The sequence below is a fragment of the Pleurodeles waltl genome, chromosome 6 (genome assembly GCF_031143425.1).
Source record: "Pleurodeles waltl isolate 20211129_DDA chromosome 6, aPleWal1.hap1.20221129, whole genome shotgun sequence".
Classification (NCBI taxonomy): domain Eukaryota; kingdom Metazoa; phylum Chordata; class Amphibia; order Caudata; family Salamandridae; genus Pleurodeles; species Pleurodeles waltl.
In genome coordinates this window covers 726,696,090-726,710,450 of record NC_090445.1, presented here as the reverse complement: position 1 = coordinate 726,710,450, position 14,361 = coordinate 726,696,090, and positions in this window count along the sequence as shown.

Sequence of the window (14,361 nt, the reverse complement as noted above, 5' to 3'; positions counted from 1 at the left end):
CCTGACCGGCCCAGAGCTGCTGGTGTGGTAACTTTGGGGTTGCCCTGAACCCCCAACGGTGGGCTACCTTGGACCCAACTCTGAACCCTGCAGGTGGTTTACTTACCTGCAAAACTAACAAATACTTACCTCCCCCAGGAACTGTTGAAATTTGCACTGTGTCTAGTTTTAAAATAGCTTATTGCCATTTGTGTGAAAACTGTACATGCTATTTTGCGGATTCAAAGTTCCTATGATACCTAAGTGAAGTACCTTTCATTTGAAGTATTGATTGTAAATCTTGAACCTGTGGTTCTTAAAATAAACTAAGAAAATATATTTTTCTATATAAAAACCTATTGGCCTGGAATTGTCTTTGAGTGTGTGTTCCTCATTTATTGCCTGTGTATGTACACCAAATGCTTAACACTACCCTCTGATAAGGCTACTGCTCAACCACACTACCACAAAATAGAGCATTAGAATTATCTCTTTTTGCCACTATCTTACCTCTAAGGGGAACCCTTGGACTCTGTGCATACTATTTCTTACTTTGAAACAGTACATACAGAGCCAACTTCCTACAATTGGGTTTCAGTAAATATTTGTCACTTGAACATCACCAAGTAAAGAGTCTTTGTTTGTTTTGACCCCATTAAAATCTTTGTTTCCATCACTCTTTAGAATTAGAAAAACACTTAATTTGTGCTTTCCTGTTTATTTCATTTGACATATCTGTACAGTTCATTCATAGGAATTTAAACTGTGCTTTGTCTTTTCACACCAGCAGATTTTTCATATAGTTTACTTTACAGAATCCTCACACTTTTCAGGAAGGGGAAGAAAAGTAAACACATCTCTATTTGAGAAGAATAAGCAGCAATTTGTCACAAGACTAGACTGACATTTGACATCTCTCTTTGAAAGCACAATAAACGTGGCCTGAAAAAATAAAAAATTAAAGTCTTCTTGCTTACATTCAGAATTTCAGCAAGGCTATTGAGGGACTGCTGTTGTTTGCCCCCTCCCACTTCTGGACCCCAATGCATTGCACCGGCTTCACCTCTGGTAGCTAGGCCCCTGGGGAGTGGGGTGTCTTGCACAGGAAGATGCTAGGGAATTCCTTCACGAAGATTGTGAAAGACACATACATCACAAGAATGCCTGGCTTAAAAGAAGTTTGATGGGACCCTGTGATGACAAGAGAGTGTCCTAAACTTCAAATTCTCTGCAAACAAGTTTTTTTTATTTTTGGCAAATAACTCATATTGTTCCCAGACATCAGCTTGACATTATCTGATAGTGCAATATTTTGTAATAAAAAAAATATTCATTTTCAGTTTTCAAATTGAGTTCATGAATATCAGCGTGTTGGTTTTTGAAATATGTTAATTTAGTCTCAAATGCTTTATTTTAATTTTTAGTAAAGTACATAAATGTGTCTTATCTTCTTAGTTCCTAATACTACATTATATGCATGTGTCATCTCAGGTGATCAACAAAAGCCCTATAGCACCAGTTCCCATCTCACGTGTTCATGCTCAGGTTCAATCTTACATGCTAACCTTGAACACTACATATTAACAAGCTTGGGTTGAACCATCAAAAACCCAGATGCAGTCTCATGTGCCAGGTATAGCTTCACATACTCAGGTACTTCCTTAAATGTTCAGATATTTAAACACATCATATGCACATTTATTCATATGACATTATTGCCATACTATGCCCTCAGTGGCATCATGTGTCCACGTACAGACAATCCAGGGAATGGCTTCATGTGTCCAAGGGGGTACCCAATTTTATGCTAGTCACTGTCATCATATGTCTATGTGGTCCCATGCTAAGCAATGTCATCTTCAGCTCATGTAGGCAACCCCATCGTAAGAAAGGGTTGGCCAACATCTGATCATACACAACATGCAAATGTTGCAATGATATGCCCACGGAAATGTCCCCATCTTATGACAGCCATCAGGCATGTTAGAGGTTCTTGCATGGCATGAGCCATCAATTTGAAGTGGGGCTCTTCATAGAAGCAGAACCTCGTTGAAAGTTTAGCAAATATGTGGGAGGAATAGACAACACAGCAGTTCAGCATCTTATTCTATTATTTGGAATTAGTCATAGTAAGTGCCTTGTTATTAATAAAGGAGGCAGCTTAGTTTTCAAAAATCTATAAATAACTATCTTGCAGCACACGTCCATGGCCCTCAAACAATGCAGCGCCAGGGGAATTTCTGACGAGGCTGGCAGCCATTATAATGCTATGCCCATTTACAGACATGCCAAGTATTGGCCTCACATGTAGAAGTAGGTACCCACAAAATATACCGGTCATTGCCATGATATTTGGGAACTTAGATGGCATGAGCATATCTACAAAGCAACGGAAAGCTATCACTTAAAGGTGAAGTAAAATATCCTTATGCAAAGGAATGTTCACTTAATTTGCATCAAGTTCGGGTAAGCAATCAAAATTGCTACTTCTGGAAGAGGAGCGTCTGGATAAGAGGTTCTTAAGTTGAGGAGTGAAGGTGATTGTCTGATCAGTGTTCAGATAATTTTCTAAACCAGTAGTGCTAAGCAAAAGAATACACTTCTTCAGCTCTTTTTCATCTTGCGTTTCTTTGATTTAAGTCTAGCGACATGATTGCCAGTGCTGCATTCACTAACAGACAGCTGGGTCTTGTCTGCCAGGCAGCGTAGTGTGTAGGCATTGAAAGACTTGCATCTGGCTCAGAAGAGTTTGAAGGTATTTCAAGCTTGGAGTGACATTGGCTGCAGTATCCCGTGTGTGGGGTGATCTACCTTCACTTTCCTTTGCTCCTTCATGGAAAAATCTCTTTACTGGTGGGAGATGGATTTTTGTCAAATATTGCTATAAGTTTCTCACGTGCCTTTACCTTGTGCCAGCCATGCCATGAACTACTCACATGCCAAAGAGACCTAGTATAGGCCCAGGTGTGGTTCCATCATATGCCTGTCATTGTCATCATATACCATGATACTCACATTACAGGTACCATGAGTCCAGATATGGCTTCCCTATTCCAATCATGGCCATCATATGCCCAAGGAATGATATGTTAGGAATTTTTATTACGTTAGATACTCTATTATATTCCATGCATTGGTATGATGTAAACAATTACTGGATACAATATTGGATGCATGATAAATAAATAATTATTATTATTCCCATGCGTTTCGACCTAGGGATGAGGAATATTGTTAATATCGCAGCCCTCAAACCTTTGCTTTACTAGTTAAAGCTTTGGTCTGGGAAGTCGCTGATCCCGGTGAACGGACCATGGCAGAAGTTAAAGAGATGGGAAAACAATTAGCAATACCCTGGTTCAAACATATCAAAACTTGGCTGTATGAACTTGGTATGCAAGACGTTTGGGACAAACCAGAAAACTTTAATAAGGGGATGACACTGCAATTGAAGGCTATGTATTGGGCACATATCCAAAATAGATGGTTATTCTCAAAGGCACGTGGCACTTTAACAGGATAGGTTCATGATTGCGAAATATATTCCAGCTTTTGAACAATACCTGGACCAGATAGAGCCTCCTCTGACTAGATCCCTTTTCTTGAAACTCAGACACGTAATTCTCCAGTGAATGAGCTCAGATACAGGTAGCAGGCGAGCAACATATCACCTTTATGCCCAGCATGCTTGTCCTGCATTGAAATTGTGGATTATTTTCTGTTTTGCTGCCCCATTTTTGGAAAGCCTAGGAGCAAGTGGATAGCCCCGGCGTGTCAGCGATTGTCCTTGGTGCAATACGCAGAGGTCATGTGCATACTACAATCTGAAAAAACTGAGTGGGTGGTTTATTTGGTGTCCAGGTCCTTACTGCAGGCCTGGCGTATAAGGTGCTAATTCTTGAATGAATGAATAATCTTTATTTGCATGATTATTTAAAACCTTTGCAAAGAGCACCATAGTTGACAATGCAATAAAACCGCAACCAAGCTAAAGTTACATTTCACGACATCTATGTTAACTAAGTGGCTGTCGCACACCCCCAAATGTTGACCAGGAATAGTTTCAAAAAGGGCAATTGTGCACTGTTGCCTGATGTACTATTTTACAGGCAGGTCATAGCCATACCCCAAGGTACTGGTATTTTTCGTCTGTATCTATTAGTAAAGCGTCAAGCTTCCATGCTCTTGGATATTTCTGTGACTGGCGTCCCAACACTAATAACTTGGTTTTCGCTGCATTGACCATCAGTGCATTTTTTTCGTTGTAATCATGCAGGATGGCCAAGCCCATTTTCAAGCCCAGTTGATTCTGGGCAAGCGGGACTAGATCATCGGCATATTGGATTATTGGAAGCACTGACTTTTCCAGTTTCGGGGGAAATGTATTTCCTCTGAGTAGGTCCTTACCAAGGTCGACCGTATAAAGATTGAAAAGGGTGGGAGCAATGACACAGCCTTGTTTTAGGCCTTTGTTAGTATATAATATTTTGGTCACATGTGTGTTCGAAACCTTTACTCTCACCCATGTGTTGGAGTAGAGTGCCATTATTGCCGCCATTAATTCCCAGGTGTCCCCCACAAGGTCAACTTCTTCCAGAGTATATGGCGTACTACGCCATCAAAAGCTGCACTTTAGTCGATGAAGCATGCACAGAGTGGTTGAGCACCTGGTTTCAAGGTTTTCTGACCTAGATATGCGAGAGCCAGCACATTGTCTAGGGTGGATGAGCATGACCTAAATTCTGTTTGGTACATTGGTATAATGTTATTTTCTGTAATCCAATGTTCCAATTCCTGGAGCAGGACCCTTGCATAGGCCTTGCCGTCCACGTCCAATAGGGCTAATAACCTGTAATTTCCCGGGAGGGTAGAGTCACCTTTTTTAAAAATGAGATGCAATAGTGAGCCTTTCCAGGCTCCAGGAACATCTGATTGACTTAGGCAGTTGTTAAAGAGGGTGGTCAAGGGGGCTGCCCAAAAGTCTTTGTCATCCTTAAATATGCTCCCGGATAGACCTTTTGGGCCTGGTGCTCTGTCCCGCCTAATACTATTTAGCATCATTTTAGTTGACTTGGCTGTGACCGTTAATGTGGTGTTTTCTAGTAAGATCGAGTTTCCACCCCATAGTACCCTGGATTTCAATGCATTCTGGATCTACACAAAGGGAACCCATATGTTTTTCCCAGACACTGTCTGCTATTTCGTTAGCCCTACTTACTGGCCCATGTTCTAGGGTGTTTATGTAATTCCAGAACTCTCTACTTTTTTTAGGAGGCAACAAACCTTGTAGGTGGACTCAGCTTCCTTCAATCTCCTTCTGCTTCAGTTTCCAAACCTTCCTCTTGAGATCTTTCCTCGCCTGTCTCCTGAGGATTTCTACTGCCGGGAATTTGTTCCGTCTGTATCTTTTTTCTAGGTTCCTGCATTTTCGTTTGCTCTGAATGTATTCCTTTGTTGAATTAGGCAGCCATACCTTTTGTCTGTTGGTGTCCATAGGCCCTTGTTGAGCTGGGCCGCTCAATGAGGAGCGTAAGGTTTTTATCATAAATGCCCACTGTTTACCAATATTACAAATCTCTCCTTCTAAAGTTGGAGGACTGTGGGCCTTCTTCCAAAGCTCGTATTTTTCCTTATCCTTCTCACTCCATTTGATTCTCTTTATCAATGGACACAGGTTAGTTACGGATTGCTGGCCACTAGCTATGTAGGACGGCAGACTTGTTGCTTTTAAAGTGATTTCTATTATAACAGGGTTGTGATAACTCTCAGATCTTTGGACCACTTCATAATTTAGGCATCTATGCCATAGGGCCGGACTCAGAAAGGTATAATCTAATTTAGAGATGTTTTTAAATGTTGGAATAGATGGGCCTGCCTCGTCGTCTTAACATGTGATGATCTCAGTTGGTGTTCTGTAAAAAAAGACTCTAGGGCAGATCTCAAGGAATCTCCAGGGAGACTTGCGCCCTGTCCAAGTTGTTGAATGTTGAAATCACCCAAGATTAGAAGTATGTGTACTCATATATATATTCCTTTAGTGTAGACAGGATTGACTTCAGTTTTGTATGTTTAGTTTCTCGGTTAGGATTTAAGTATATGTAAGGAAATGCCTCCTTGGCATGGTTACCCCCTGACTTTTTGCATTATGCTGATGCCAGTTATGATTGACAGTGTACTGGGACCCTGCTAACCAGGCCCCAGCACCAGTGTTCTTTCCCTAAACTGTACATTTGCTTCCACAATTGGCACAGCCCTGGCACCCAGATAAGTCCCTTGTAAATGGCACCCCTGGTACCAAGGGCCCTGATGCCAGGAAGGGTCTCTAAGGGCTGCAGCATGTCTTATGCCACCCTGGAGACCCCTCATTCAGCACATGCACACTACCTCACAGCTAAGAAATCCTCACATACAAAACAGGTATCACACTGGCAGCAGCATCTATACCAAGAGTAAAGTATAGAGGTGAATGAGCCACTGAAGGCTCGAGCTAGACGCTAGGCTCTGATTCATCTTGAGGTCTTCTTGAACCCCTGAGTCCAAAATGAGCTGAGTCTTCTTGTGGGTTCTGCCTGCTACCCATGCTCCAACCTCAGGCACCAAGAATGAAAGACAAAACATTATACTTTGATGCCAATCTGAATTGCGTAATGTGAGACTAGAAATCTGGAATCAATCCCAGCTTGGTCTCTTAACCAAAATGAGTGATCTTAAGCAATCATTTAATTTAGTTGTTCCTCTTATTTTCTCATTACTGTATTTGAGGAAACGTTGACATGCATAAGGATATGTGCTGCACAAAAATCTCTTTTCTGTTTGACTTAATGTACTATAATGTTGCTCCTGGTAAAATAAGAATGTAGTCCACGTGTATTTTGCACATGACAACTGATTAGTTCACTAATGGTACTGTCACCAGGGTGGGGCATGAATGTTTCTAAGTTCATGTTCATAATTGATCTCTTTTATTAAACTCCTCTCAGTGCAGTGATATCACCTGATCTACTAAGGCAGTGTTTTCCAACCTTTTGACTTCTGTTGGCCCCCACTTTATCATTACTGGAATCCAAGAACCTTCACTGAATCATTATTGGAATCCGGGGGACCTCCCACTGAGTCATTACCCGAAGCTGGGGACCCTGGCCTAAACACTGTTGATGATTTGAAACGCAAAACAATATACAAAAAATACAGAAACAAGCATTCATCAAACACATACACAAATAACATATTCTATTTAATTTGCAAACAAATACAATAAAAAAAAGAAGTAATTTTAACAGTAAGGTTGGAGCTTTTCTAAATTCAATTGAAGCCACACGTTGTCCATATTATATTCTGTGTGGTGCACTCGCACTGCTCCTACAATTCAATCTGGGGATATTGATTGAGTTTTTAGCTTCCAAGTTCAAATTCCTTGACATTTACGGTATGTTTTGAAATGTTGAATTGTACATTTAGCCATTTTATGTATATATACTTTGTTAATCTGTTAATAATATTTCATTTTCTAAACAGTCGTGGACCCTATGAGGAGGTTTCAATGACCCCTAGGGGTTCCTGGACTACAGGTTGGGAACCACTGTACTAAGGTGAAACACTTGTCAAAGAAATACACTTCTTTGAATGTTGATGACAATTTATCATACTTATGCATAATATTTGTTGCACAATTTCCATGCCAAATGTTCTCATGGCTCAGCTCATGCCTGGGCCATTAGAGCCAATATGGGCTCTTTGAGTGAAAACAAATGTTTAACTCATCTTTCCCGGCTAATTTTTTGCCTTGCCCCCCTCTACTGCAGTAGTGTATAACAGTTACTTCACTTCCACCTCTCTAAATATCTCAATCTGAGGAGCAACATCCGGTTTTCTGAGACTCTGGCCAGTTTCCACAGGTCTCAGAAGGGTAACTATTCTGGCCTCAATAAGGAAGAATTGTGGATTAGCAGCCCGATGAGTTGCTTAGAGCTACCTTTGCATTTTGTTTAGCATAGGATGAAACAAACAATCCTCAAGTAATTCATTTTCCCATTTCTAGCACTCTGTCCTAAATAACCAATGTTATTTTACTAACTGCCATGGTCTGTGTTCCACCCGTAAGACTGAATGTAGTGGTTCTTGTGACTGTCTTGTCTTCAGAAGCCACCAAGCAGCATGGGCATAACTTCTTCTTTGACCTTTGCTGTTGTCAGGTAGCCAGGGGCGGGTGGCACACTATGCATTTACAAAAGTGAACATATGCACTCCTCAGCCCTTGAGTGTGTGCATAATAAGGCTTCCGCAGTGCCTCTGCCAGTGCATCAACATATTCAGCTGCTCCAAATCTGAATCCTGCAGCTGAGGGAATCGGACGAAACTAACAGCAAGCTCCAAGTGCTGTAAAAGCGTTGTTTTGTAACCATGAATGTGGTCGCAAAACAATCACAGTTACCACCTACTTTGAGTAGGTGGTAACCCATTCTCAAAGGGGGAGGGGTTGCCAAGGGACCCCTTCCCCTTTGTGAATACATGCAAAAGTGATTTTTAAAAGCAGGCAGTGGTCCCACGTACCACTGCCTACTCTTAAAAATTGAAAAGAAAACTTTTCATTTTTCATTTTAAAATGCATCCCGTTTGCCTTTAAGGAAAATGGGCTGCATTTAAAAAAAAAGATTGCTTTATTAAAAAGCAATCACAGACATGGTGGTCTGCTGAGCCCAGCAGGCCACCATCCCTGTGATTGTCGCCATTCACAATGGCTCGCAAATTGTGACCTACCTCATGAATATTAATGGGGTAGGTTAATTTGCAAGCCCTTGTGAATCGCAGTGTGAAACTCCTGGAGTTTCATACATTACAATAGCAATTACTTAATTGCGATTTGCAAAAAATCGCAATTAGGTAATCGCTATTGTAGGAAATGATACATCTGGCCCCAAATAATGTAGCACACAAACGCTAATGGCTGAAAATTGGATTTCAGTAAATATTTGTCACTTGAACATCACCAAGTAAAGTGTCTTTGTTTGTTTTGATCCCATTCAAATCTTTGTTTCCATCACTCTTTAAAATTAGAAAAACACGTAAGTTGTGCTTTCCTGTTTATTTCATTTGACATATCTGTACAGTTCATTCATAGGAATTTAAACTGTGTTTTGTCTTTTCACACCAGCAAATATTTCATATAGTTTTCTTTACAGAATCCTCACACTTTTCAGGAAGGGTAATAAAAGTAAACACGTCTCTATCTGAGAAGAATAAGCAGCAATTTGTCACAAGACTAGACTGACATTTGACCTCTTTCTTTGAACGCACAATAAATGTGGCCTGAAAAAATAAAAAATTAAAGTCTTCTTGCTTACATTGAGAATTTCAGCAAGGCTATTGAGGGACTGCTGTTGTTTGCCCCCTCCCACCTCTGGACCCCAATGCATTGCACGGCTTCACCTCTGGTAGCTAGGCCCCTAGGGAGTGGGATGTCTTGCACAGGAAGATGCTAGGGAATTCCTTCACTAAGATTGTGAAAGACACATAAATCACAAGAAAGCCTGGCTTAAAAGAAGTTTGATGGGACCCCGTGACTTCAAAATCTCTGCAAACATGTTTTTTTTTTTTTGGCAAATAACTCATATTGTTCCCAGATATCAGCTTGACATTATCTGATAGTGCAATATTTTGTAATAAAAAAACTATTCATTTTCAGTTTTCAAATTAATTGTGTTCATGAATATCAGCGTGTTGGTTTTTGAAATATGTTAATTTTGTCTCAAATTCTTTATTTAAATTTTTAGTAAAGTACATAAATGTGTCTTATATTCTTAGTTCCTAATACTACATTATATGCATGTGTCATCTCAGGTGATCAACAAAAGCCCTATAGCTCCAGTTCCCATCTCACGTGTTCATGCTCAGGTTCAATCTTACATGCTAACCTTGAACACTACATTTTAACAAGCTTGGGTTCAACCATCAAAAACCCGGATGCAGTCTCATGTGCGCACGTAAGCTTCATGCCGAGGTTTAAATACCAAGGGGCCAGGTATAGCTTCACATACTTAGGTACTTCCTTAGATGTCCAGATATTTATACACATCATATGCACATTTATTCATATGACATTATTGCCATACTATGCCCTCAGTGCCATCATCTGTCCACGTACAGACAATCCAGGGAATGGCTTCATGTGTCCAAGGGGGTACCCCATTATATGCTAGTCACTGTCATCATATGTCTATGTGGTCCCATGCTAAGCAATGTCATCTTCAGCTCATGTAGGCAACCCCATCGTAAGAAAGGGTTGGCCAACATCTGATCATACACAACATGCAAATGTTGCAATTATATGCCCACGGAAATGTCCCCATCTTATGACAGCCATCAGGCATGTTAGAGGTTCTTGCATGGCATGAGCCATCAATTTGAAGTGGGGCTCTTCATAGGAGCAAAACCTCGTTGAAAGTTTAGCAAATATGTGGGAGGAATAGACAACACAGCAGTTCAGCATCTTATTCTATTAATTGGAATTAGTCATAGTAAGTGCCTTGTTATTAATAAAGGAGGCAGCTTAGTTTTCAAAAATCTATAAATAACTATCTTGCAGCACACGTCCATGGCCCTCAAACAATGCAGCACCAGGGGAATTTCTGACAAGGCTGGCAGCTATTATAATGCTATGCCCATTTACAGACATGCCAAGTATTGGCCTCACATGCAGAAGTAGGTACCCACAAAATATACCGGTCATTGCCATGATATTTGGGAACTTAGATGGCATGAGCATATCTACAAAGCAACGGAAAGCTATCACTTAAAGGTGAAGTAAAATATCCTTATGCAAAGGAATGTTCACTTCATTTGCATCAAGTTCGGGTAAGCAATCAAAATTGCTACTTCTGGAAGAGGAGCGTCTGGATAAGAGGTTCTTAAGTTGAGAAGTGAAGGTGTTTGTCTGATCAGTGTTCAGAGAATTTTTTAAACCAGTAGTGCTAAGCAAAAGAATACGCTTCTTCAGCTCTTTTTCATCTTGCGTTTCTTTGATTTAAGTCTAGCGACATGATTGCCAGTGCTGCATTCACTAACAGACAGCTGGGTCTTGTCTGCCAGGCAGCGTAGTGCGTAGGCATTGATAGACTTGCATCTGGCTCAGAAGAGTTTGAAGGTATTTCAAGCTTGGAGTGACATTGGATGCAGTATCCCGTGTGTGGGGTGATCTACCTTCACTTTCATTTCCTCCTTCATGGAAAAATCTCTTTACTGGTGGGAGATGGATTTTTGTCAAATATTGCTATAAGTTTCTCACGTGCCTTTACCTTGTGCCAGCCATGCCATGAACTACTCACATGCCAAAGAGACCTAGTATAGGCCCAGGTGTGGTTCCATCATATGCCTGTCATTGTCATCATATACCATGATACTCACATTACAGGTACCATGAGTCCAGATATGGCTTCCCTATTCCAATCATGGCCATCATATGCCCAAGGAATGATATGTTAGGAATTTGTATTACGTTAGATACTCTATTATATTCCATGCATTGGTATGATGTAAACAATTACTGGATACAATATTGGATGCATGATAAATAAATAATTATTATTATTCCCATGCGTTTCGACCTAGGGATGAGGAATATTGTTAATATCGCAGCCCTCAAACCTTTGCTTTACTAGTTAAAGCTTTGGTCTGGGAAGTCGCTGATCCCGGTGAACGGACCATGGCAGAAGTTAAAGAGATGGGAAAACAATTAGTAATACCCTGGTTCAAACATATCAAAACTTGGCTGTATGAACTTGGTATGCAAGACGTTTGGGACAAACCAGAAAACTTTAATAAGGGGATGACACTGCAATTGAAGGCTATGTATTGAGCACATATCCAAAATAGATGGTTATTCTCAAAGGCACGTGGCACTTTAACAGGATGGGTTCATGATTGCGAAATATATTCCAGCTTTTGAACAATACCTGGACCAGATAGAGCCTCCTCTGACTAGATCCCTTTTCTTGAAACTCAGACAGGTAATTCTCCAGTGAATGAGCTCAGATACAGGTAGCAGGCGAGCAACATATCACCTTTATGCCCAGCATGCTTGTCCTGCATTGAAATTGTGGATTATTTTCTGTTTTGCTGCCCCATTTTTGGAAAGCCTAGGAGCAAGTGGATAGCCCCGGCGTGTCAGCGATTGTCCTTGGTGCGATACGCAGAGGTCATGTGCATACTACAATCTGAAAAAACTGAGTGGGTGGTTTATTTGGTGTCCAGGTCCTTACTGCAGGCCTGGCGTATAAGGTGCTAATTCTTGAATGAATGAATAATCTTTATTTGCATGATTATTTAAAACCTTTGCAAAGAGCACCATAGTTGACAATGCAATAAAACCGCAACCAAGCTAAAGTTACATTTCACGACATCTATGTTAACTAAGTGGCTGTCGCACCCCCCCAAATGTTGACCAGGAATAGTTTCAAAAAGGGCAATTGTGCACTGTTGCCTGATGTACTATTTTACCGGCAGGTCATAGCAATACCCCAAGGTACTGGTATTTTTCATCTGTGTCTATTAGTAAAGCGTCAAGCTTCCATGCTCTTGGATATTTCTGTGACTGGCGTCCCAACACTAATACCTTGGTTTTCGCTGCATTGACCATCAGTGCATTTTTTTTGTTGTAATCATGCAGGATGGCCAAGCCCATTTTCAAGCTCAGTTGATTCTGGGCAAGCGGGACTAGATCATCAGCATATTGGATTATTGGAAGCACTGACTTTTCCAGTTTCGGGGAAAATGTATTTCCTCTGAGTAGGTCCTTACCAAGGTCGGCCGTATAAAGATTGAAAAGGGTGGGAGCAATGACACAGCCTTGTTTTAGGCCTTTGTTAGTATATATTCTTTTGGTCACATGTGTGTTCGAAACCTTTACTCTCACCCATGTGTTGGAGTAGAGTGCCATTATTGCCGCCATTAATTCCCAGGTGTCCCCCACAAGGTCAACTTCTTCCAGAGTATATGGCGTACTACGCCATCAAAAGCTGCACTTTAGTCGATGAAGCATGCACAGAGTGGTTGAGCACCTGGTTTCAAGGTTTTCTGACCTAGATATGCGAGAGCCAGCACATTGTCTAGGGTGGATGAGCATGACCTAAATTCTGTTTGGTACATTGGTATAATGTTATTTTTTGTAATCCACTGTTCCAATTCCTGGAGCAGGACCCTTGCATAGGCCTTGCCGTCCACGTCCAATAGGGCTAATAACCTGTAATTTCCCGGGAGGGTAGAGTCACCTTTTTTAAAAATGAGATGCAATAGTGAGCCTTTCCAGGCTCCAGGAACATCTGATTGACTTAGGCAGTTGTTAAAGAGGGTGGTCAAGGGGGCTGCCCAAAAGTCTATGTCATCCTTAAATATGCTCCCGGATAGACCTTTTGGGCCTGGTGCTCTGTCCCGCCTAATACTATTTAGCATCATTTTAGTTGACTTTGCTGTGACCGTTAATGTGGTGTTTTCTAGTAAGATCGAGTTTCCACCCCATAGTACCCTGGATTTCAATGCATTCTGGATCTACACAAAGGGAACCCATATGTTTTTCCCAGACACTGACTGCTATTTCGTTAGCCCTACTTACTGGCCCATGTTCTAGGGTGTTTATGTAATTCCAGAACTCTCTACTTTTTTTTAGGAGGCAACAAACCTTGTAGGTGGACTCAGCTTCCTTCAATCTCCTTCTGCTTCAGTTTCCAAACCTTCCTCTTGAGATCTTTCCTCGCCTGTCTCCTGAGGATTTCTACTGCCGGGAATTTGTTCCGTCTGTATCTTTTTTCTAGCTTCCTGCATTTTCGTTTGCTCTGAATGTATTCCCTTGTTGAATTAGGCAGCCATACCTTTTGTCTGTTGGTGTCCATAGGCCCTTGTTGAGCTGGGCCGCTCAATGAGGAGCGTAAGGTTTTTATCATAAATGCCCGCTGTTTACCAATATTACAAATCTCTCCTTCTAAAGTTGGAGGACTGTGGGCCTTCTTCCAAAGCTCGTATTTTTCCTTATCCTTCTCACTCCATTTGATTCTCTTTATCAATGGACACAGGTTAGTTACGGATTGCTGACCACTAGCTATGTAGGACGGCAGACTTGTTGCTTTTAAAGTGATTTCTATTATAATAGGGTTGTGATAACTCTCAGATCTTTGGACCACTTCATAATTTAGGCATCTATGCCATAGGGCCGGACTCAGAAAGGTATAATCTAATTTAGAGATGTTTTTAAATGTTGGAATAGATGGGCCCGCCTCGTTGTCTTAACATGTGATGATCTCAGTTGGTGTACTGTAAAAAAAGACTCTAGGGCAGATCTCAAGGAATCTCCAGGGAGACTTGCGCCCTGTCCAAGTTGTTGAATGTTGAAATCAC